This window comes from Equus caballus, chromosome 4, assembly GCF_041296265.1.
Source record: "Equus caballus isolate H_3958 breed thoroughbred chromosome 4, TB-T2T, whole genome shotgun sequence".
Lineage (NCBI taxonomy): Eukaryota > Metazoa > Chordata > Mammalia > Perissodactyla > Equidae > Equus > Equus caballus.
In genome coordinates, this window is record NC_091687.1 from 61,418,827 (window position 1) to 61,444,699 (window position 25,873).

General features: G+C 40.9%; 1 long non-coding RNA gene across 1 annotated transcript in view; it reads right to left on the reverse strand.

Moving 5' to 3' along the window:
• Positions 1-526: 526 nt before the first annotated feature.
• LOC138923904 (uncharacterized) overlaps positions 527-25,873 on the reverse strand; it is a 49,932-nt gene continuing 24,585 nt past the window's right edge. The window contains exon 4 of the long non-coding RNA XR_011438200.1: positions 527-3,980. This is a non-coding gene — a long non-coding RNA (uncharacterized lncRNA). The remainder of the gene's footprint in view (positions 3,981-25,873) is intronic.

A 25,873-nucleotide genomic window follows, 5' to 3' on the forward strand; every position in this document is an offset into this window, starting at 1 on the left:
AAAATGATGTATATGCTAACTCTTGATTTTCTTGACGACTAAAAATTATCATATAGCTGAGTTTTGGAGATGGGGGAGGGAAAATCATAAGGATGCAGTGGAGAGGGCTCAGTCCTCCTTTACTAAGCTGTTAAAGTCTATAGTCCATATCTAAAACTGAAAATTAAAGAAATAGCAAGATGAGTATGTTATTTCTAAACATGGAGATAAACATCTGGGGATGGAGCCCCAAAGAGTTGAAGGTGATTTTCTCTGAGAAGCGGAACTGGTGGCTTAGGGAGGGATGGGGCAGGAGACTTCTGCTTTTCCATGAAAAGCCTTTTCGTACTATCTGACTTTTTTAAACTACATATATCCATTACTTTGGTAAAAATTAACTTTTAACTTATAAAAAAGAAAGAATAGAGGGAAATAATTCAAAATATTAGTAGTGGTTTTACGTGAATAGTATGACTACAGGTGATTCTAATTTCACTCTGTATTCTTTTCTGTATCATCCAATTTTTCTACAAAGAACGTGTATTACTTTTGGAATTTACAAAGTGTACTTTATTTGTGAAATGAAATAAAAATGAAGAGAAAAGAAAGGTTGTACAGTTTGATGCAGTTTAAAAAAATGATTTTCAAAAAAAGGTAAATCATGACTCCCGTAAAAATATAGAAAAAACACATGGAAGATTAATTAAATAAGAGAACCGGTAAGATATTACAACTGATTCCAAAGAGAAGTTAAAAAACTGCAAACTATAGATGAAGCAAAGAGATGTTGAAATGAACATCTGCATGTGCAAAAAGTAGTCTATCCACAGAGCGATAAGCAATTACACTCTGCACACAAACGATTTGTGTTTTGCTGGACATGACTTATTTGCATTGCTATCAGTTTTCTTTAGGTTTTTTAAGGAGTTGTGAAAGAAGCCTAGTTAAAGATAAACAGGGTGAACATTCCTATAGGATCAGATAATCCCAGCGGTTTTCGCATTCCTTTGAAAGGATATCCAGTAATCGTTTTTGCCCATTTGAAAGCCTCAAATTTTTTCCCTACATGTAGTTAAGGGCTAATTAGTCTATGGAATCTTGTGTCATAGGGTCTCATATGATTATTCAATAGCGGGATGCAAGTTTGGTTTGAGTTCACAGAAGCCAAAGCAAAAAGAGAAACTGGTTATAAGTTTATTAGGGTGCCCAGAGGGGCTTAAAATATTTTGAAACTAAAGAAGTTTCATTTCATTTTTAATTGCTGGCAAATTTTTCCTCTGAAGAAAAGAGATCAATTTGCCTTTGTAGGCAGCTCCTTCTGTTTGGGGGAAAATTACCAAAATGATCCCCTTATTTACACAAACGTAAAGCAATACCCATCCATTGTTTTAGAATACCCTATGAGGTTGCCATTAACTTTGAATGCAGTTAGATTACAGCAGTGTGTTTAGTAAGGGAAATTGGGTTCATTTTAAGTAATATCACGTCATTGGAGAGTTGCGGGTTTCTTAAAAGTCCTTTCTACATGGGTTTAAATTAAACCATCTCTGAAAAATAGTTTTGGGGGCAAATGTGTGTCCTTTTGTACAAGTATTTGCTCCTATGAGAGATAAGACTGGACTTTGCCAAGAGGCCTGTCCTTCTGACCTTCTCTCTATGCCAGACTGTGAAAAGAGACTAAACTTATCTGGACTGGACTGACATATACAGTGTTTCTTAAAATGACCAGATTTGGGGAACAATATAATCAATTTTTGGGATTTCCTTATTCAAGCCGGAAAAGCCAGGCCATATCCTACAGGTGCCTATTTCACTGTTCCTACAGTTGGTCATCCTGAGACAGGAAGGGAGCACACTTCAGCGTAAGCAGAAGGAGCAGAGACGATCAAGTCTTCTGCTTCCCAGAACAAACCTCATGAATTGCGTTCTTTTCCATGTGTATAAGGAAAAATTAGAACTTGAATGTCTATCAGGGAAGGATTGGTTTAAAAATTCAATTATAGTATATCCAAACAGTGAATATTAAAACAAGTAGGTATTAAAACAAGAGTAGAAGGTATATATGAATTGACATGGAAAGTATTTCTCTCACATGAAGAAGATAGACAGAGCTGGTGCAGCAGCTCCAAAACCCAGCCACCTAGTATCTTCCTTACCACCATCCACCATGGATGGTCACAAGATGACAGCTGTTCCTCCAGGATTCACTTCTAAGCTCCAGGCCGGATGAAAAGGGAAGGGCAAAGTACAAAAGGCACAGGGCAGCTGAATCTTCTCTCTTCTCTAACCAGGAAGAGGATAGTATTTCCAGAAGGCCCTTCCCATGTACACTTCTGCTTACATTTCATTGGCCAAAATTGTGTCGTGTGACTGTTGTGACATGGCTAGTTGCAAGGGAACCTGCGCAATTTGGTTTCTCAGTTGAGTACTTTTGCTGCCCTGAATGCAGTCAAGGGGATAGACCAGGTAGCTGGCAGTGTCTGCCCCATGAGTGTATCAAAGACTAAAAGAATGTCACCAAACAGTGAACAGGGTTTGCCTCCAGCGGTAGTACTCTAAGGGATCCATAACCTTCTCTTTGATGTTCTTCTGTACCATTTGGAGCTGTGTCATTCTGTATCATTAGAAATCAGGAACTTCAGGTCCCACCACAGACCTGCTGAATCAGAAATACTGGGACCACTAAACTACTGGCTTTACTGCTTCTTAAAGTGATTCTGAAACTCAAGGAGGATTGAGAAAGAGTGCACTATAGCACTTTAAAAAATCAGCAAAAAGAAAAGATATGTGCATTTTGAGAGGAAAAAATTGTGACAAGTCAAGGACCTCACTCAAGCTAATGTGTGTTTTTCACTGTAAAGCTACAAATATAACCTAATTAATGAATGTGTCAACTGTTTCTTCCTTCTTCTGAATCATTAACATTTATTCTGGCCTTTAGCAGGAAGGGTTTTTCAAAGCTGACATTCAGAAAAAGAAAAAAATGATCAGCCTTGTCTTTTGATTAATTCCTCTACATTTTTCTTGTGCCTCATCTCTCAAATTTACAAAGACTCAATTAGGTTCATGATAAACTTTTTTTAAGTACATAAAAGGAAAAAAGCATATGGAGTTGAAGTGGGGGAAAGGAGAAACAGGTCTCAGGTGGACAAGCTCAGAACCACACGATAAAAGAAAATGGCAACTGCAATCTAGAAACTACCTCCCTTTTCTTATAAATGACGAGTGGGTGGAGAAGGCGAAAGGAAAGGTGATCCCACTTTGACTGGGAAATGAAGTCAACAATGATATTAACTTTTAGGCACTGCCTAATGCCTGATGATAACACCTGTGTCTTTTAGCATCAAAAGGCAGTTTTTTTGATGTTGCATAAACACGATAATAATTTCATTTTCTTCTTCTTGTTAAATGTGTTATCTAGCTTCATTTTAATTGTCAGGGGATATACAAATGAGTATATAAAGTCTTTAGCACCTGAAATGACACCTCATCAAACTGAAAAGAGAAAGTCCCCAGCCACTGTTTCAAGAAAAACATTTTTTTGTTTTTTCTTACAAGAGTTTCATGTCCTTAAGTAAAGTTTGAATTATATCATTGTAACCACAATATGTAAGAAGTTAACAAACCCATTACTCAAATTTTATGAATCAGAAAATATCATTCAGAGAAATGGTATACAAGTGATTTTAAAAGACTAGAATTTCACTTAGAATTTTCATGGCGGATTCCTTCCATTGTGAGATTTCACACTAGGAACTAGGCTCCAAGTCAAAGCACAGATTTCCAGGTAGGACCCCAAGCGCCTGGGAAAAGTCAGCCAACGTGGAGGTGCTCCCGGCTGCTCTTCATGCTGTGTATCTTCTGGGCATCAGTGAATCTTCAATCACCTGGGTGATCACTACGCATACTTCACAAACACAAAGTGCTCTCAGAAAATTCTAGTGTCGAAACATCTTTGTGGAAATTGTGACTTCTAATTCTTGCTTCTTGCCTTCATTTTTCTAAAATAAAATAAAATATTCTCATATGTTCACAGACATTTAGACTACTGAGTGGTATGACTGTCAGTACTCTTAACTATTGTCAAATTTGAGTGGACAGAGGCAAAACAGCCAGGAGGGCTGAGGTTTAATAAAGTGAAAACTAAAGATGTCTCGCTGTAGAGAACCATTTGAATCTCTCCAGTACCAACTGAGAAATATCTAATTACACACTTGTCCCTTTTGCCTTGTAAGTTGTATCTTTTTCTATCTTTTGACTGAATGGATTAATCATTCATGAAGAATCCATCAGTCAGAAGGAAAGATTGAGGAAAAGAAAATCACAGAGGCAAATGCTGTGGTGTTCACACTAACCTTTGAGAAGAACCATTCCAGGGGCAGCCAGTCAAGCTTAATGGTTAAGTATCTGGACTTCGCCATCAAACAGTCATGTGGAGTCAGAGATTTGAACCTCGTGTCTACTAGCTGCTACCTGTAGTGTGACTTTGGGACAATCCATTAGCCCCTCTATACCTCAGTTTCATCTTCTGTAAAATGGGAATAATAAAAATTCCCATCATGTAGGTCAGCTGTGGGGATGAAATGAGATATCATATGCTAAGTTGTGTTAAAATGGTACTTGGTACAGGTCAGCCCTTGATATCAGCTATCATTATTATTATTATGTCTATATAGTTATTTCAATATCAAACATTGCTTTTTAATAAGTGCCATTTAAATGTTGCATTTAAATACTTCACACAATCTCATATTAAATTAAAATCAATTCAATTAGAATTTTTTAAATTCGCTCTCCTCTGGGGCCACTGGAGTCTCTTGAGCATGAACCTATCACCCCCCATTTCTTAGCAGATTTTGTGGAATCTGAGAGACTGAAATACAGCAAAGCAGCTATGGGCAAGTTGGGGAGAGCAGGAAAGGCAAACACCCACTGCGGCAGCCACACCCTAAAGTGACCCAATGAGTCACCTCTGTGTAATTCCCTCCTCTTGAGGGTGGGAGGAAACTGTGGCTTGCTTATGACCAATAGAATATGGCAATAGAATATGTCCCCCCTATGATTGGAGTGAGAAGGAGAGAGAGTGAGAAAGAGAGCATAGGAGAGTGAGCAACTCCAGCTGGAGCTGCAGAGACGCTCCCCTGCGAGCCTTGAAGAACAAACTTCCACCTCGTGGACTGCCTACGGAGAGGATCACGTGGCAGGGAACTGCCGACAGCCTCCAGCTGACAGCCAATAGGAAGCCAGGGCCCTCAGTCACGCAGCCGCAAGGAAGTGAATTGAATTCGTTCTGAATGAGCTTGAAGCAGATCTTTCCCTGAGCCTCCAAAGGAGAATGTCTTCCAGCCAGCACCTTGATTAGAGCTTTGTGAGAACCAATGGGGGACCCAGTTAAGCCGTGCCTGGGCTCCTGACCCATGGAAACTATGAGACAATAAGTGTGTGTTGTTTTAAGTTGCTAAATTTGTGGTAATTTGTTACCCAGCAATAGAAAATAAATACATCTGGCCTTCAACTCTGAGTCCTGTTATACATTAACTTGCATCCCCTCAAAAGATTTTGAAGTCTTAACCCCCAAGTACCTATGAATGTGACCATAATGCGAAATAGAGTCTTGGTAGATGATCAAGTCAAGATAAGGTCATTAGGGTGAGCCCTAATCCAATTTGACTAGTGTTTTTATAAGAAGGGGAAATTTGCTTATAAACAGACAGACATCTACAGAAGGAAGACAATGTGAAGACACAGGGAGAAGGCGCCCATCTAGAAGCCAAGGAAGGCTGAGGCGACTGAAGCTGGGAGAGCGGTGGAACAGATCGGCCCTCACAGCTCTCAGTAGGAGCCAAGTGTGCTGACACCTTCATTTTGGACTTCCAGACTGCAGAACTGTAAGACAATAAATTTCTGTTGTTTAAGCCACCCAGTTTGTGGTACTTTGTTATGGCAGCCCTAAGAAACTCATGTAGTTCCCAAAAACAAGAAGCTGGAAAGGGCTGCTTTCCAATCATGGATGGGGGAAGACTGGAAAGGTGGATAGAATTCATCCACCCATTCATCCATCCATCCATCCATCCGTTCATTCAATAGACATGGAGCCTTTACTTTGCCAGGTGGTGTGCTAAGCATTCGCTATGTGCCAGGTGGGCACTATGCACTTTGTAGTGGGGTTACAGAGATCAGAGCACAGCTCCTGCCCTCAAGGAGCTCACCATCTAATGCAGAGAGGGTAAGGCAAGCACAATACGGTTTGACACATGCTACAGCAGAGGATGCACATGGCTTTACAGTGCTTAATCCCACTCCAGAGAAGAGGGGTAAAGAAGGCTCCCAAGAAGAGGAAGATGGAACAGAAAGCAAGAAGGAGAAAGGAGAGAGTGGTCCAAAGTAGGGAATCTATGTAAAAAAGGATCAAGGCATAAATCAGCAAAGACATTCCAAGAACTACAGCTCCACATGGCCACAGTGGAGAGTGCTTGTGGGAATGAGGCCAAGCCTGCTGATATGTGCTGTGCTAAAGGGTCTGCACTGTGTTCTGAAAGCTTGGGGAGCCACTGAGGAGCCTTAGGGAAGTCAGTGACATGATCAGATACAGGTAGGATTGTGATAGAGAATCCTGAATCATGGCCACAGCAGACGGGATGGAGAGGTGAAGATGTGCTCAAGAGAAATTCATGAGGCAGAATTGACAGAACATGGTGAGTGGTGGTGTCAGAGGAAAGATGGAAAGAGAGGAGTGCAGAATGATTCCTTATTTCTCTTGGTGACTAAGTAGGTAGTGGTACAGTTGCCCCAAACAAGAGAATACGAGAAGAGGTGACGGTTGGAGAGAAGATGAGCTCAGTTGCCACCTTGGTGGCCATTTCCTGCCTGCTCCCTTGCTAAGATCACCCCAATTTTGTTCACTCTCCTCTGAGCAGCCATGATTCCAGGGGAGGTTGGACCACTTCTCAGCACCCCGGCAATAAATCTTAGACCTGTTCGATCTAGACCTGCACTGTCCAAGACAGCAGCCGCTGGCCAAACGTGGCTGTTGCTCACTCGAAGTGTGGCTAATCCAAGGTGTGCTGTGAATGTAAAACATACACCAGATTTCAAAGACTTAGTATAAAAACAAGAATGTAAAATATAACCTTAATAATTTGTTGTATTGATTATATGTTGAAATAATAATATTTTGGATATACGCGGTCAATAAAATATGTTATTAGAACTAAAACCACCTGTTTCCATTTTTTTTAATGCGACTGATAGAAAATTTTAAATTATATGTGTGGCTCACATTATATTTTTACTAGGCAGTACAGGTCTAAATCAGTCATGTGGTCTCATTCCATTTGTAGTCAAGGATTTAAGAAGGTATGTATATGTGATGTCATTGTGACCAGTGAAAATGGGGGTCAGTTGCGAGGCTGCTGGAATGGTTTTCCTCTCTCTAAAGGAGGAACGGAAGACAAGAGAGACATTCCTTTTTCTGCCATGGATGTTGTCATCATAGTGTGCTCCCAGGAACAATGGAAGACATTTCGGGACCTTGAAGACCACTGGCTTAAGAAAATAGACCAGACTAAAAAGATAGAGAAAAACTGTGTCCCTGGTGACACAATTGAGCCTCTGAATCCACAGAATTTTTATGTTAAAATTATGTTTTTCATGTTAAATAAACAAGTATATTATTAAAGTCTAATTTAAATGAGTTCCTTGTTACTTGCAGACAGAAGCATTCTGACTGGTCCATCCAGTGGCAACAGTGTCAGAAGGTGCTATCTCTGTGCGTGTTATCCTTCTACTTCATTTATATTCAAGTTTTCCTCTGAAAAAGAAGGGGAAAATTGGAAAAATAGCTGGACAATTCTTTTGTGATCTATTCCAAAATACCATCCTCTTTCGTGTCTGTGGAAAAAAAAATCCTCATTGGCTGAAATTGCCTTGGTAGGATAACACTTTTCCTGATTAATACTGTACTTTTCTTTCTTTTTTTTCAATATGCAAATAAGGATTAGGCCCAGGGCAGGCAATAGAGGACTGATTCATTTCTGTAGTAACACATATGCAGTTACCCTGAGTTCTGTAAATGGTGGGGAGGGAGCCATTTCCTGGCCAGCTGCCAGTCCCCAAGCCACACAGAACATGGTAGTCACTGTCTTTGAAAGCGGCTTTCTGTGGCTTCATGGAGAAGGAGGCTTGGCGTGATAATCACAGTCTGCTGCATTTTTGGAACCAGTATTAAAAATCTAAATTTCACAGATCTTTTCTCTGGTATTTGATTATACGCTAATATGAAGATTTTAGTGTACAAGACTCTGACCCACCAAGCAACTGCTTTATTTATCCGTCCTCCCCAAGGTCTAAATAGAATAAGCAGCCAACACCAGACATGAGAAACACTAGGAACTCTGGTCAACGCATGAAGCGTGTAAGAGAGGCAAGGAAAAGGAAGAAAGTTTTCAAAGCAGTGTTGGCTGCAGAGAAATTCATGAGAGCGAAGTGGCAGAGAGAAAACAGAAAGGTGTGGGAATGTAGTGTTGGAGCTGAAAGGGACCTTTGAGCTCATTCGGTCCAACCCTTTCCCTTAAACATGAGGTAATGGGGCCCAGAGAGGTGCTCTTGGCTCCTTCCTACTTTCCTTCTACATGCACTGAACGCTGGCCCTGGACTGTCCTCTCCAACCACAGGGCTGCAAGGATGGGGAGCCACAGGCAGCCCGCCCTCCTGGGGCCTCAATGCCAGCTGTTACAGTCAAGATCAGACCCAAGTTAGGGTGATTTTGGTTTTTTCCTCATTTTGTTTTGTTTCTTCCCTGCGAAGCCACTGCCTCCCTCTTTCCCAGATATGAATCAGTACTGGCTCTCAGACTAGTTCTGCTTTATGTCTGTGTGGGGTAGGGGGGGTTGGTCACCACTAGATTAAGAAAATAAAGCAGTAAATTTTTGCTCAGATATTATTCTGGGAAAGCTCACTCTTCCTCTTTCTCTCTCCCTTTCCCTCCTTCCTTTCCTTTCTCCATCCTTCCTTCCTTCTCTCCTTTCCTTCCTTCTTTGCTTCTTTTTTTGCAACATACATTATTTCCTTGAGCAGATTTATTTACCATCTTTAGCAGTCTTCCTGCTCTTGAGAATGACAAAGAAATTTCTTGGTTGGAATCATGATCCAAACAGGACTACCACAGCTTAGGATTCAAGGGAAGAGCGCCCCCAGGGACCCGTATCTCACTCTTGTCTGAAATTTTTACTTCAAAAGTAGCTATCCTTTGGAGAAATGGAAACCAGACAAGTATGCTTCCTTTCCCCTTCCTGGAGCCTGGAATGATAGATTGAAGTTAGAATAGCTGAAGGGGAGAAAGACCCAGCACAGTTAGAATAACATCCAGAAGACGGGCCAAGAGGAAGGTGACCTGTGGTGAAGGACTCCTTCCCCATTCTCCTTCCTGACCGCCCCTCTCCCCCAGTCCTAGCCCCAACCAACAACAAAGGCAGTTCTGGAACCCAGGCAGGAACACCTGGCCCGGAGGCCAGCAGAAGAGCGGTGGCAGGAGGGTTGGGCTGGGCAGGGACACAGCCAGTGAATGAGGGAGGACGGAAGGGACAAACAGGAGGGGAGAAGAGAGAAGGAATGTTTCCTTCAAGAAGCTGCAGGGAATCATCCTGGATCCTCAGTGCACCCGCTCACCACACTGTTCCCCAGCAGTCCTGTTGGCTCTTCGACATATTCCAAATCCATCAGCCTCTTCCCCCACCCTCGTGCCCTCCACCATCATCCTCCAGTAGGGACACAGCCTCCTAAAAGGCCTCTGAGCTTCCACTCTCCTCCTCCTTAAAATACATTCTCCCTGGAGCAGCCAGACTGATCCTTTAAATCCATAAATCAAGTTGTAAAAGCCCCTGGGGGCTTTCCTTCCCCAGCACCAACAATGCTCCCTGTGATATGGCCCCCTGAGTTCCTCCCCAACCTTATATGTTACCACTTGCTCCCTACCTCACTAATGCAGCCACACTGGCCTCCTTTCTGTTCTTCACACATCCCATCACATTCTTGCTTCAAGGCCTTTCCACTTGCTCTTCCCTCTGCCCGATTGCTCTCCCTTCAGTACCTGCCACGGCTGTCTCTTCCTCATCCTTCAAGCCTCAGATCAGTGTAAACGCTCCCAGGTGGCATTCTCTGACCACCTGGACCAGCCTCACTCTTCTTCATTATCTTTATATCACTTGTCATCATTTGAAGTCATCTTGCTGATTCCTTTCTTTCTTTCTTTTCTAATACCTGTGTGTGTGTGTGTGTGTGTGTGTGAGGAAGATTGTCCCTGAGCTAACATCTGTGCCAATCTTCCTCTATTTTGTACGTGGGACACCTGGCACAGCATGGCTTGATAAGCCATGTGTAGGCCCATGCCGGGGATCCAAACCTGCAAACCCTGGGCTGCCGAAGCACGGTGTGCAGACTTAACCACTATGTCACTGGCCCAGCCCCTTAATACCTACTTTTAAAACCTAGAAAGTTGTAGAATAGTGTGGTGATTGTGCCTATCTAGTTTAGGGCTGACTCCACAGATTCTAGAACAGAGCTTGGCACAGAGTAAATGCTCCATAAGTGTTTGTTGAATAAATGAGTGAGAGAGTGAATGAAGAAATGTGGGGTGGTCTCGAGAGTCCAGAATAAAGGCCCTAAACTAGGGTTGTCAGATTTTGCAAATACAAATACAGAGCACCCAGTCACATTTGAATTTCAGATAAACAGTGAATGCATGCAATACTAAATTAGCACATGGCCCAAACATGCCATGCATTCATTCTTTACCTGAAATTCTGGGTATCACACATTATATATGGCAGCTCCATGCCACAATCATTGAGGAGCTTGCGTGAACTGAACAGAGCAAAGGAGACCCTCTCAAATCTCTGCCTTGGAGACCCTTATGGGTTGGAATAGGCATGAGCTGACATACAGAGTTCTTTTGCTCTTTTTTCTTGACTTGAGTGTGTATGTACTATTTGACTAATGGTAAGATGGTTTTGGTAATGGATTTATCGCCCTTTCCTTCCACCCCCCGAGGGGGCAGAACAGAATACAGACCAGTGAACAATAGAGCGAGGGAGCAGACAGAGCGACAAGAAGGTGTGGCTTGCTTCATATTGACAACCCCAGGAGACCTTCTGCTAAAAGAGGGCTGTCCTTGCTCAAACTCCTTCTTTTCTCACAAAAGAGAGAATTCCTGAAGGCGATTTTTTTTTTTTGAAAAAATGGAACAATTAAATAAGTTAAATTTTTTCTTGGACTTTGTGATTAAAAGAAAAGTTCACATTTCTCACAAAAACATTTTCAGTTCTTTCAGTCTCAAAAAATACCAAACTTTAGGAGGAAATAAAATTACGTATATTCCAGTATTATCCCCTTGTGTCCATAAAATGGTTTCAGATGTGAAAAGTGCATTTAAAAAGATGCATATATTTCAAAAATTCCAGTCCAAAGAATAATTTTTTCCCCGTGGCTTCAAAATGTCTAGAAATTGTATGGGTCTGCTGGAAAGTGGTCCAGTGGCATGGCCTCCAGGAGGTTGTAGAAAGGCCCTCAGGGTGAAAGGGGCCATCACGGACGGGAGACATTTTTGCACATGGAATACGTTTGGTCAAGTCTCTTCACATTTGGAAGGAAAGCAAAGCACAAGACACTCTGCTTTGCACGGTTTACAGCGTTGCAATGCATTGAGTTCCTTCCTAGAGCTGTAAGCACTTGATCTGGAGGAAACCCAGAGTCTTCGTATGCCTTAACAGAGCTCACATAACTGAAAAGTACCTTTAATTAGTGCAAAATAGAATACTGTTAAATATATACCTGTAAGCATTTTGTTTTGATTTGTTTTTGAAGCAAACAGGGCTGCTAATTAACAACGGAGATTGTTCCTTAGATGGATCCAGCCGTTTCCAAGGACCTTGGAACAATTCATACACTTTGTCTCATTTTCTTCACGGTAACTTTTGATTTTGGTATTGATATTCCCTCCTTGCAATGTTATGGATGGGATGGGTACCTGAAAAATTTCGTGATCTAGAGCCAGTTAGAAGAAGAAAGTCTCCTCTTCCCCATAATCACCTGTTAGATGGAAACCAATTCAATACTTCAGGTCAGCTGGGAAATAAGGGAGCTACAAAGGGGATAACACTCATTCTGTTTACCTATCAACCACGTCCAACATCTGCCCTTTCCCCATCAACGGCATTGTTATACATTTTATATTTATTTTTACTTATGCACCTCATTCCAAAAAGGATCTATGGTAGTTGTTGAACATACGAGGAAAAAATACATAAAATATACAAAGATATAAAAAAGCATCCAATACTTTTTTGTTCTGAGATCTAAGTACATAGAGTTTTCTAGAACAGAGGCTTAGTGAAGAGTCAACCTATTAAACACCAAATTAGTACACTGCTCAGTATTGCGATTAGGGACCTCAAAAATCGGGACTTGAGGTGTTGGCTGAATAAAAGAATGATGCAAGCAGAGATTGGACACATCCCTAAAAATAAGGCTTTACAAATATATGCAGACACGTACTGTGTCTTCATTGCAACAGAGATGTGCACAGTTTCTGCTCCACAATTGCACAGATAATCGGGCTGGAGCTTTTGTACTGGGATTCCTGGTAAAGCTGGTTGTCACCATTAACTCATCTCAGTTTTCTCATAACATCTAGCTTTTTCCCCACTGAGCCAAAATCCTACTTCTGGTTAGCTTCCTTGGATAAAAGGTATAAGTATACCACATCACAGAAGTTCATTCCTAGAAAAATCGTTTGTCAACTAAAATTTTGTGAATTGAACTATGTTTTAAATACATACAGTGGAATGAGGGAGAAGGGGTTTGGTAGGGAGCCCGCCGTGGAAAGAAGCCCTTCGGTGCTTTTTTTTAAATCTACAAGTCCTATAATTTTTAACATTTTATTTGATATTAATTTTTCCTTAATTTCGTAGGTAGTATGCACTTGTAATAAGTCAGAGAACACAGAGCAGGTACAAACAAAAAGCTAAGAACCTTCCCACCGGCTCCCATTTCACCGCAGCTGATTAATACTGACAGTTTGATGGGGATCCTTCCACACTGTACTTGTAAAAATATATACAAATATACGCATATATTTACTTGGTGGAATTTTAGTTCTTGTTTTCGTTCTTTTTACCAAAACAAATTCTATTATACACATTACCCTTTAATATTTTTCCCTTAGCTATCTAGTGCAGTTCAGTGCGTAGTTTAGCTCTTACGGTTCTATCTCCTCACGTTTGATAGCCATAGTTACCCATTTTCCCCGGTTGTAAATATGTAATGATTTATTCAACCACGCCCCTTTAGATGGACATTTTGGTTTTCCCTAGGCTTGTTTTTTTATATCAATTTTCTTTAAAATAATTAGAGCTAATTTAAAAGAGCACAGACATAACTTGGAGCAAACTACTCTCTCTCTTTTTTAAAATGCATGTTTTTACATCAACGGAGCGGCGTGCCAGTGAACTGCAAGCCAGCTTTCCGTCCCGAATGTGCAGCAGCTGCTCCTCACGCAGGCAGGAAGTGTTTGTCTTGCAAAGCTTTGATCACTCCATGGCCTCTCCACACTGGGAATAATTTTTTCCCGTCTGCAGGCTCGGTAACCCGTTTGTGAACTTTCACTCTACTGGGAACTTAGAGAGATGCATAAAAGTCTGAACATTCGGCCTCAAGACCATGTTAGGAAAGAAGTGCTTCGTAAAACTACAACCTATTTATTCAACTGGAAAGGTGAAACACCACCAATGGTTTGTATACATACTTGTTGTGTGCAAGCATATAGGATGTCAGGATATCAGAGAGTGCTACACAGCTCCAAAAACCCTGATTTTGAACCTCTACCACCCCAGAAAGTGATCATATTTCTTGCTACTCTGACCGTGATAGTAGAGTTGCAAGATTTAGGAAATAAAAACAGAAGATGCCCAGAGAAACCATAATAATTTGAGTTTCAGATAAACCACAGATAATTTTTTATTTTATTATATTATATGCATATATAATATAATATATATCACATGTATAATATATAATATATAATATTATATAAGAACATAATATATATTACACATATAATGTAATATATACTATATTGTATATTACATATATAATACATATTATATGTGCATATAATACATAATATTTTACTATAATATTTCATGAAACACACTAAAACTTATTCACGGCTTATCTGAAATTCAAATTTAATGGGGTGTCCTGTGTTTTATCTGGCAACCCTATATGATAGAAGAAATTTGCTCCATGCCGCCATCCCAAACTTTCCTTGCTTTTGTCTCTATGGCAAAAGGATGCCCTGCAGACTTGGACGGGCACATGCCGTGACCCCAGCTCCTGTTAGTACAGGGGGAGCATCTAGTTCCAAAACACTTTGCCTAGGGCCAGCCTGGTGGGGCAGCAGTTAAGTTCACATGTTCCACTTCGGCAGCCCCACGTTCACCAGTTCAGATCCCAGGTGCAGACCTACGCACCACTCATCAAGCCACGCTGTGCAGGCATGCCACATATAAAGTAGAGGAAGATGGGCACAGATGTTAGCTCAGAGCCAGTCTTCTTCGGCAAAAAACAGGAGGATTGGTGGCAGATGTTAGCTCAGGGCTAATCCTCCTCAAATATAAATAAATTTTTAAAAAAACACACACACTTTGCCTGGCACTGAGCTCACTGCTGGTCGTCTTACATCTACTGTCCCTACTTTCTGGGTTGAGAGATCTCTCTATTCCCAACCTCTTCTCCCCTTTGACCATGAAAAATGGCCCACTCTCTGACCTATGTCTGAACCTTCTAGATTGCATACTTTGTGTGTTCTCTTGCCTCTTCTGCATTTCTGGTGTCTGCAGGGTCTTCACTGATGAAAACTTCTGAATCAAGCTAATATTATACAGTCGGAAGATCCAAGTTTTGGTACCTGCATTATATAAACAGGAAAGTCACCACCTGAGCCCGTTTCCTATCTGAGCCCGTTTCCTATCCTAGCTGTTGAATCTGATGAGGAGATACTCGAGATCATTTCTAGCTCTGACACTGTGATTCTAGGGTCTGCTCTCCTCCCTATTCAGTTCTCCTGGCCACAGCCCTCATCTCCCAGCCCTAACACTGCCTGTGTCCCAGCTTGACATTCAGCTTTACTGACAGAAACCATTTAGCATGGCTCTAATGGTAGGGTCGTCAATCCTTGCTCTTCTAAACACTTTACTCAGCTAACATCATAAATTGCCAGCTGTTAAAACTAGCATAGTGCTTGACCAAGGAAAACACTTACCTCTTTATCAGAGATAGTCAACACAAAAGTTCCTGACGGTATAAATTTTTATGTTGTTTTAAATCAAGCTATTTACATATTAACACAGTTCAATACTCTATAGCTGTAACAACCCAAAGTAGGTCAATTTTCATTACACAGAAATCTTTACAAGAAAATGTTGTGACCCTGAACATAAATACATGCTTTTTAAAAATAACCAGTTAAGATGTACACGTACACATGAACAATAATAAGAAGAGAATTCAAAAGAAAGTAAAAATGTTTAAAATTTTTTAAGATAAAAAATTTAAATTTTAAATAAAGAAATTTTTAAAAATAAAACCACCCATGTTTATAATGGTTTTCATGCTTTTAATCACATGGCACTTTTTTTTTGGTGAGGAAGATTGGCCATGAGCTAACGTCTGTTGTCAATCTTCCTCTTCTTGCTTAGGGAGATTGTCACTGAGCTAATATCTGTGCCAATCTTCCTCTGTTTTGTATGTAGGATGCCACCACAGCATGGCCTGAGGAGCTGTATGTAGATCCGTGCCTCAGGTCCAGTCCGGCAAACCCTGGGTCACCAAAGTGGAGCGTTCAAACTTAACTGCTGCGCCACTGGGCCTGCTCCAACACCGTACGTTTTAAAATAGAAGTTCTGTGGTAAAACTCTAGAAGGGCCAGTCTGGTGAAGCATTCTAGTTCCTTGAAACCTGAACATTCCAAATCACAGGACTATTTATCTTTTTTATTTACACGCAGAACATTCTTCAGAAACATGCAGAAATATACACTATGCCGTGAGAGTGTGAAACACATTCATTACGGGAATTAGAGAATGGCCCTTAGAGATTATCTAACCCACGGTTTTGTTAGCTTGTGTCTCCTCACCTGCCATAAATACTTTCACAGATAATACTTACGGTTACTTTGTGTGAGGCCGTCTGATATTTTTATTCTGTTCTATTTCATTTTTTAAAAATTGGTTGTGACCTACCTTATTGATTTCATCACCCATTAACGGATCAAAACCCACAGTTTGAAAACACTAAAAATATCCCAGCTCCCTCATCTTAAAAACTGGACAATTAAAGCACATTGTGGTAAAAGATTTGACCAAGGTTAGCTCAAGGTAATCCTGTAACCGTGAAAAGCACGAAATACACTCGTAAATGTTAACCTATTCAATCAAAATACTGAATAGGGAATGGCCAGTGGGATATATTGTATATATTAAGCCAATTCCCTAAAAAATTAAGAGGCAAATCAAAAACAAAGGAGAGAGGGGCCACCACTTACTGAGCATCTGCTGTGCGTTAAGCACAAATTTAAGCAAAAAAAGAAGAATCTATCAGAATCGAGATCAGAATCTATCAAAAACCATCAGGATATTTTTTGCTCTTCCTTTTACCTCTGCCTCTAAAAAATTCATTTTGCCCAATAGAAAACAGAAGAACACGGGGCCGGCCCTGTGGCTGAGTGGTTAAATTAGCACACTCCGCTTTGGCGGCCCAGGATTTCACCAGTTCGAATCCTGGGCGTGGACATGGCACCACTCATCAAGACATGTTGAGGCGGCATCCCACATGCCACAACTAGAAGGATCCACAGCTAAAATATGCAACTATGTACCGGGGGGCTTTGGGAGAAAAAGGAAAAACTAAAATCTTTAAAAAAAAAAAAAGAAAGAAAACAGAAGCACAGTAGGGAAAACCAATAAAACCAAAAGGTTCTTTGACAAGATCAATAAAATTGACAAACTTATAGCCAGATTGATCAGGACCAAAAGAGAGAAAACACAAATTATCAATATCAAGAATGAGAGCAGTGACATCACAATATATTACACAGATATTAAAAGGACAATAAGGGAATATTATAAGCAACTTATGCCTATAAAATCAACAGTTTAGAAGAAATAGAAAATTCCTTGAAAGACACATTTTGCAAAAGCTTATTCAAGAAGAAATAGCCCTGAAATAGCCTGAATAACACTGTGTCCATATAAAAAATTGAAATTGTAGATAAAAGTCTTCCCACAAAGAAAACTCCAGGCCCAGATGCTTCATTGATGAATTATATCAAAAATTTAAGGAAAAAAATAATACCAATTCTACAAACTCTTCCCAAAAAATTGAACAGGAAAGAATATTTCGCAACTCATTCTATGAGGACAGCATTACCCCAATATCAAAATTAAACAAAACCAGCGGGAGCCTAGTGGCATAGTGGTTAAGTTCGTGTGCTCAGCTTCAGAGGCCTGGGGTTCTCAATTTCAGATCCCGTGTGTGGGCCTACGCACTGCTTATCAAGCCATGCTGTGGCAGGCATCCTACATATAAAATAGAGGAAGATGGGTATACGTGTTCACTCAGGGCCAATCTTCCTCAGCAAAAAGAGGAGGATTGGCAACAGATGTTAGCTCAGGGCCAATCTTCTTCTTCAAAAAAAAAATTAGACAAAGACATTATAAAAAAAGAAAACTACAGACCCAAATTCCCCAAGAACATAGAGGTAAAAATTTTAAACAAAATTTTACAAAATCTAATTCAATAATATATTAAAAGGAAATACATCATGACAAAGTGGAGTTCACCCTGGGAATGCATTATATTCAATATACAAAAATCAATTGTACTCCCATATACCAGCAACAAACAATCAGGAACTGAAATTGAAAAACAATACCATTCACAGCAGCCTGAAAGTGTGAAATATTTAGGGCTAGATCTGACAAAAAATAATAAGACTTACACACTGAAAACTATAAAACATTGCTGATGGAAAATTTTAAATACCTGAATGAATAGAGAATGGATCAGAAGACTCAGTATTATTAAGATGTCAATTTTCTTCTAATTGATCTATAGGTTCAATGTGATTCCTATCAAAATTCCAGCAAGATTTTTTGCAGAAACTGGGAAGCTGATTCTAAATTCATATAGAAATGAAAAGGACCTAAAATAGCCAAAATAAGTCTGAAAAAGATGAGCAAATTAAAGGGATAACACTCTCCAATTGTAAAAGTTATTATAAAGCTACAGTGATCAAAATAGTGCGTTTGGCATAAAGATAGACAAAAAGATCAAGGGAAAAGAATACGGAGTCTAGAAATAAACCCACACATATCAATACCTTGCACTATATGTAAAAATTAACTCAAAATTTATCATAGACTTAATGTAAAACCTAAACCTATAAAACTAGAATAAAACAGAGGAAATCTTTCTGACCTTGAGATAGGCAAAGATTTCATAGGACAACAAAAGTATAATCAATGAAAGAACAAATTGATTAATTGACTTCATCAAAATTAAAAACTGCTGCATTTCCATAAGAAAACGAAAAGTCAATCCACAGATGGGGAGAAAATATTTGCAAAGCACGTATCAGATAAAGAACTTATATCCAGAATATATAAAGAACTCTCAAAACTCAGCAATAAGAAAAGAGACAACCCAACAAAAAGTGGACCAAAAATTTGACCAGATGCTTCACAAAAGAAGATGAACAGATAGCAAATAAACACATGAAAAGATGCCCAACCTCATTAGTTACTAGGGAAATGCAAGATAAAATCACTGTGAGATACCCACTACACATCTATTAGAATGGCTAAAATTAAGAAGACTGACCATATCAAGTGTTGGTAAGGACGAGGAGGAGCAGGAATTTTCTTACACTGTAGGTGGGAACATAAAAAGGTACAATCACTTTGTAAAAGAATTTGGCAGTTTCTTAAAAATTTAAACACCCACCTTTTGATCCAGCCATTCTACTCAGGTATTTCCCCAAAAGGAAAAGAAATATACGTTCATACAAAGACTTGTATATGATTGTTCATGGCAGTTTTGTCAGTAATAGCCAAAAACTGTAAATAACCCAAATGTGCATTAACCGGTGACTGGATAAACCAATTTTGCTATATCCATACCAAAAAATACTACTCAGCAATGAAAATGAATGAACTATTGATTCAAGCAATGATATGAAGGAATCTCAAAATAATTAAGTAGAGTGAAACAAAAGCCTGATAAAAGAGTGAATTCCTTGATTCCATTTATATAAAACTCTAGAAAATGCGAAGTAATCTATAGTGACAGAAAGCTGATCAGTGGTTGCTTAGGGATGAAGAAGGCAAGAAGGAGGGATTGCAAAGGGGCATGAGAAAAATTTTGGGGTGATGGATATGTTCACTATCTTGATTGTGCAATGGTTTAATGGAGTGTACACATATGCCAAAACTTATCAAATTATACACTTTAAATATGTGCAGTTTACATGTCTATTTATCTCAATAAAGCCGATTAACAACAACAAAAATTATTTTTGCACAGACCAACTTTCTTCCCGTGGCTGGAACCATAACTAGCAAGTCATGGCCACCGTCCTTGTTCCATCGCTAGGGAGCAAAAGTCTGCCTCCAACTTCAGTTTGAAAAATCCCCAGGAAGATGTGACTGGCACCGCTTGGGGTGTCCACCTGTTTGCCCGATGGAGGTGGGCAGAGACGTAAGACACTGACTGGGGTTTTCTTCACAGCTGGGGAGAGAGGACAAGTAAGAAGATGCCACACTCTCTAGGACCCCACGTTGGTGAAGCAAGCCATTCCCCAAATGAAGGGGCTGCTATTCCCAGCAGAGCGAGGTGCTGAACAGACAAATTCTAAATGTCTACTTCAGCATTTTCTGTGCCTTCCCTCACATAATCCTTATAGGAAAACTATGAGGTGGGGATGATCGCCTCCATTTTACAGCAGAGGAAGCTGAGCTCCCAAAAGGGCAAGAAGCGGGTTGAATATTGTCCCCTACTGTGGTGGTTAATTTTATGTGTCAGTTTGGCTATGGCTTACCCAGATATTTGGTCAAGCACATCTGCATTTTGCCTTGAAAGTATTTTTTAGAGGAGATTAACATTTAAAACAGTAGACCTGAGTAAAGCAGATTACCCTCCATAATGTGGATAGGCCTCATGCAATCAATTGAAGGCCTTAAGAAAAGGACTGACCTCCTGCAAGGAAGAGGTAATTCTGCCAGCAGACTGTCTTTGGATTCAAACTACAACATCAACTCCTCTCTGAGTCTCCATCCTTCTGGTGTGCCCTGCAGATTTTGGATTTGCCAGCCTCCACAATCAATCACGTGAGCCAATTCTTTAAAATAAATCTAGATAGATAGATAGGTAGATAGATAGACAGATAGGTATATAGATAGATAGATAGAGATAGATGACGTATGTATATACACATACACACACATATCTTATTTGATCAACAGTCTAGAAATAGCCCTCGCAGATGTAATTAAGATGAGTTCAAACGGGAGTAAGGTGGGCCCTAAATCCAATGATTAAATCCAGTGTCTTCCTTATAAGAAGAGAAGAGGACACAGACATAGGGAAGAAGGCCATGTGATGATAGAGGCAGAGACTGGAGTGACACAGCTGAAAGCCAAGGAAACCAAGGATTGTCAGGAACCACCAGAAGCCAGAAGAAAAGCATGGAACAGATTTTCACTCAGAGTCTCCTGAAGGAACCAACCCTGCTGGCACCTTGATTTCAGATCTCTGGCCTCTAGAATTGTGAAAGAATAAATTTCTGTTGCTTTAGGGCACCCAGTTTGTGGGCATTTGTTACAGCGGCCCTAGGAAACTAATACATACATCTAACCAGCTCACAGCAGAACCGGTGTTCAACCAGGCCTGTTTGTCTCTGAAGATCCTAGCCTTCGCCCTTCACTACCCTGCTTCCCGATTGAAAAAACGTCTATGAGAGCTTTCTGTGAAACCAGCCCAGCACAAGTCTGCATGACACTCAGAGAAAGAGGGTAAGATCCCTGTCAACAGGAGTTGACAGTCCGTGGAAAACACTCACCCACAGATCTAGCAAACACATCACAGATTTGCATATTGTGTTCAGCGCTGCTGTTCAGAGAGCAACATACCAGAGTGGTGATGAAAGACTAGCCAGAGACTGACCACCAGCTCTACTCCTTACTAGCTGAGGGGCTTTGGGATGGTTGCTTAGCCTCTCTGCGCCTCAGTTCCCTCACCTGTAAAACAGCACCTACTTAAATGGTCACTATGAGGATTTAAAAGAGTGAATGCATCTCGAGCACTTAGAGAACAGTGTCTGGCACATGGTAAGCAGGACACGAATGTTGGCTGTCCCAGCTGTGACAGTCTCCCTGGGGAGGTGTGGTAACCCATGTCTGTCTCCAAAGGTAAGCAGCAATTTGACAAGAGAAGGAAGAGGAAAGAGGAGGATTATTCGAGCAGAGGAAAGGCCAATTAGATGTCTAAAGGAGACGGGAAAAACCCTGTGAATGGGGAAAATTCATTAGTTATTTACAGTCTTTAGCTGCTTTGTCAGGAGGGAGGGGCCTGGTAATTAGAAGTTTCCTTGTTTGCTGAAGGCGTGAAGAGGTGAGGCTGTTGAGCAGGAGAGGAAAATGGGTGAGGGGCCATGCTGGGGTGGGTTCTCCAACAAAGCTGATGGGACGGAACTTTGGAGCAGGGGCGGGCACTGGCTGTGAGAGGAGGCAGAGCTGGAGAGAGGAGATCAGCCTAATGGAGACATTCAGAGCACGATGCAGTGAGCCCTCACCACCGACAACAGCAATCACCTTGGAGAAAACATTCATTTCTCACGGGTACCTTATGGTTTTATTTCAGGGAATCAAGAAAGTGCCCAATTCCTTCTCCTTGGTGGGCACAGGCTAAGAACCCAGCCTGCTCTTGAGCCCCAGAGAATACCTGGGTTAGGGGAAGAGAGGAAGGAAAAGTGTTGGTAACATGCTGCCTTACCTGAGACTTAGGTGAGCCTTCTGTCTGAGACGTATGAGTACGTGTTAGGCATCGTGCTAAATGCCACAGATACCCAATGACTGAGATACACGTTTTGCTCTTGAGGACCTCACAGCCCAGCTAGATGACAGACCAGTCAACAAATAATTATAATAAAATGCTATCACGTTACTATTAGCCTGGTCATATTAGAAGTGAGTATAAAATGCCTTAAAAATTTAGATAAAGAAAAATATAAACATGTGGCCAATTAAAAGTATTAGGACTAAAGGAGCTAAATATTAGACCAAACATTAGGACAAAATATTAGAATTTTTTTAAAAAGAAACAGTTTCTAACTCACTTTGGAGTCTCTAAGGCACCCATGTTGAAAATAGCCCCCCAGTACGTAGTTGTATATTCTAGTTGTGAGTGTCTCTGGTTGTGCCATGTGAGACACCGCCTCAGCATGGCCTGATGAGCAGTGCCATGTCCGAGGCTGGGATCCGAATGGGCGAAACCATGAGCCGTGGAAGCAGAGTGAAAGAACTTAACCACTCAGCCATGGGGCCGGCCCGGAAAACAGCTTCTTAATCAAATCCAATTTTTATTTCCAAGCTGAACTACAGCCCCTTAGGTCTCCCACTTCAGCAAGTAAAACATTTCATCCCAACCTGGTTGTCTCCCATCATCGGCCAAGCAGACCTGCTTTAAATATAATACTGGCCTCTCGAGGGGAAACAGGGTTATATTAGTGGGAGGATGTTGTCCTTCCATCTTCACAGAACTCTCTGGGATCTTTGCTGTTACCAGAAAAGATCTGGGAAGCAAACCAAAGAAAACCTGTAAAATTAGGTGATATGGCTAATAACTCCATATCTTGCTCTGAGGGCTCTTCGGATAAGTGACGAGTCTGTTCTCTTGGTTTAATTTAGGCACTCTTGGCTCCTGGCACAGAAGTTTACTACAAACTCTGACCAAAGTCCTTCTCTTAGTGTTTGTCTATGCTGCAAGGTGTCCATGTGTGATCTCGAGTATTTACCGCTGCTGTACAGCCATTGTCCATCGAAAGATCACCTAGCAATAAGAACTAGAAAACCTAGCGCCTATAGAGGTTGAAACGACCATCCCCAGAGACCTGGTGCACGATCAGAACTCCAGCAGGTGGAGATCTGGATTGATTGTGCCCCCAGAAATGATCTGTCCTCCAGCTCAGGCTGAAGTATGACCACAAGTGGGCACTATGTTGCCTGTCAGATGCCTGAAGCCCCATGGCTTAATTATTAGGACTAACACTACTGCCTCTGTATCAACATGACTTTACTGTTTGTTCAGGAAATTCTGGCCCAGGAAGATAAGGCCTTAACCCAATAAGATCCTCCAACACTCATTTATCTGAACAATAGGCTGCTCAACCAGCGTCTTCTCAGGACAATAGATTGTTCATCTGAGCAAATGGCCCACTTCTCAGGACAGTAGGTCACTCAACTGGGCAAATCTGCTTGGCTATCAGATAACTATTTACTCATCAAGTCTCATTTCAAAATCCTCTTCTCTTTGTTGTGTCCACCGACCCCAAATAATTTATCATAAACTTTGCCCAATTCTAATCAGATTCCTGAATTTGAAGATCCATCTTAAACCACTTGAACTCAGACTCCAAAACGCAATGAATATTCTCCTTCTGCGACATTACTAAGACCTCACCAAGTGATGCTTTCCCTTATTATAGTAAACAGTAAAGTCAGCTTTGTTTGATCAGCAGATGATTCTGGTGGACTTTTAGGAGAGTCAGCAGTCGATACTCTAGATGGTTTGAATGAAGAAAATTTAAAGAAGGGACTCCTCCAGAAGAGAGGGCAGGATTACTGGAATAACTAAGGGATGGTGAGGCCCTCAGGACCCAGCAAAAGTGGAAAGCCTTTATCATTCCTATGGCTGAAGGGACAAGGGGAGGAACCCAAAAAGAGTGGGAAATGTAGGGGTGTGGGCTCCCCAACAAAAGCTGTAGTTGTGGAAGCAGACACCCACCGTTAGAAAGGAGGCACGTAGGAAGGGAGCAGGCAGGAAACAGCACCACACCTCTCTGCTCTTGCCCTTCAGTGGCCGGTTGGTTCCTCCCATCAACCAAAATCCAGTGGAAGCCAGGAAGCAAGGGGCCCAGATAATGCAGGAATCAGCCTCCTGAGGGGACAGAACAGGGCAGGGAAGGGAGAAGAACAGGTCTGTATGAACATGAGAAAGAGGAAGTAGGATGAACAAATGGAGAATAACCAGTATAAAGCACAAGGAATCGTCTTTGCATGAGTGAATGAACCCAGCAAGGTACACAGTAATTAATGTTTGTTAATGAACAAATAAATGAGTTATACTGAATATACATTCTTTCCATTTAGGCTTTTGTTTTTGTGGTCATAATCAGTAAATGTCAATGTTGTTCCTTTGCATATAAGTTAATCTTAAGCCAAGATCAATATGGAACTCAAAGAATAGGGAAAATTGGACATGTTTTTGAGATTTCACAGACATTGTCTGTGGTATAATTTGGCTTTAAGCCTGCACTTATGAGTTGAAGGACAAATAATTCTTCACCCCACGCCTTAAAATATCACCAAACCCAGACTTTGTATCTAGGGAGCTTGCCGTAATTGTAAGAGCTACCCAGATCACGTTTTCTGGAAGGAGTTGAAAAGGTTAGCAAATTTGGAAATATCACCAAATAAGTTGCCAAAATAATCCTTTTTGTAACGGTCTGTTTCAAATTATATAGTCCAAAAGAATGTGATCTGATGAGGGTTAAAGCCAACGAAGCAAATGAGGTTTTGGGGCTCTCTACCATGTGATAAATGCTTCCCAGCATAATTGCTAAAAAGCTCTAGTTCTGAAATCAGATAGACCTGGTTTTGAATCTCATACTATGAGACTCTGGACAATTTACTGACTTCCATGCCTCAGTCTTTGCATCTGTAAAATGAGAATAATGTCCCATACTTCTTTGGGATATTACTTTTTGGCAACCCGCATTCATCCTCACTCCTTTTAATGCTTTTCCCTATATCCCAGGACTGGAAGCCTGGTAACGACGTGTTCCAGACCCCATTTCTTTCGTGGGTCTTGATAAGAAATACATTCTGACAATAATATGTATGACCTTGCACAAGATTTGAAAGTTCCGGCTTTAGCAGATGTGAAGTTTCACAGCAAAGTTTCTCTTCCTAGTTATCAGCCTGGGTGCCCCAGGACGGCATGTGCAGCTGTGACCTTGGGCAGCAGTTTCCTGTAGTTTTCCTGATCTGGAGAGAGGCAGCAACGTCTTGCGCTAAGCCTGCGGTGGTGAACCTGAAAGCAAGCAGGTGCCTCCGCTGACTTCATTCACAACGTCAGCCTTTTCAACTTCTTTTTATAAGCATCTAATTCCGGCTGCTAAATCCTTTCCCACTTGAAATATCTAAGGTCGTTTCTGTTTTTCTAATTGAACCTTAAGTGATATCTACCAGAGTGTAAGTTTCATACTCAAAGAGTGCCTTTTGCAGAAATGATCCTTGAATTCATCACTCCAGTGGCCGTCCTTTGGCGTGTGTATAACTGTTTGTGGGATATCCTGTAAAATTGAACACTTTGGAGTTCTCCACAGCAGTGAAGAAAAATTGGCATATTTGTCGATTATCTTGTTGGCACTTTGATTAAAATCATTTATTTGGTTTATATGACCATTTCTAATACCTTAATTATAGAATCATATCATAAAAAATATAGGGTTCAGGGGCCCGCCTGGTGGTGCAGAGATTAAGTTCACACGTTCCACTTCAGCGGC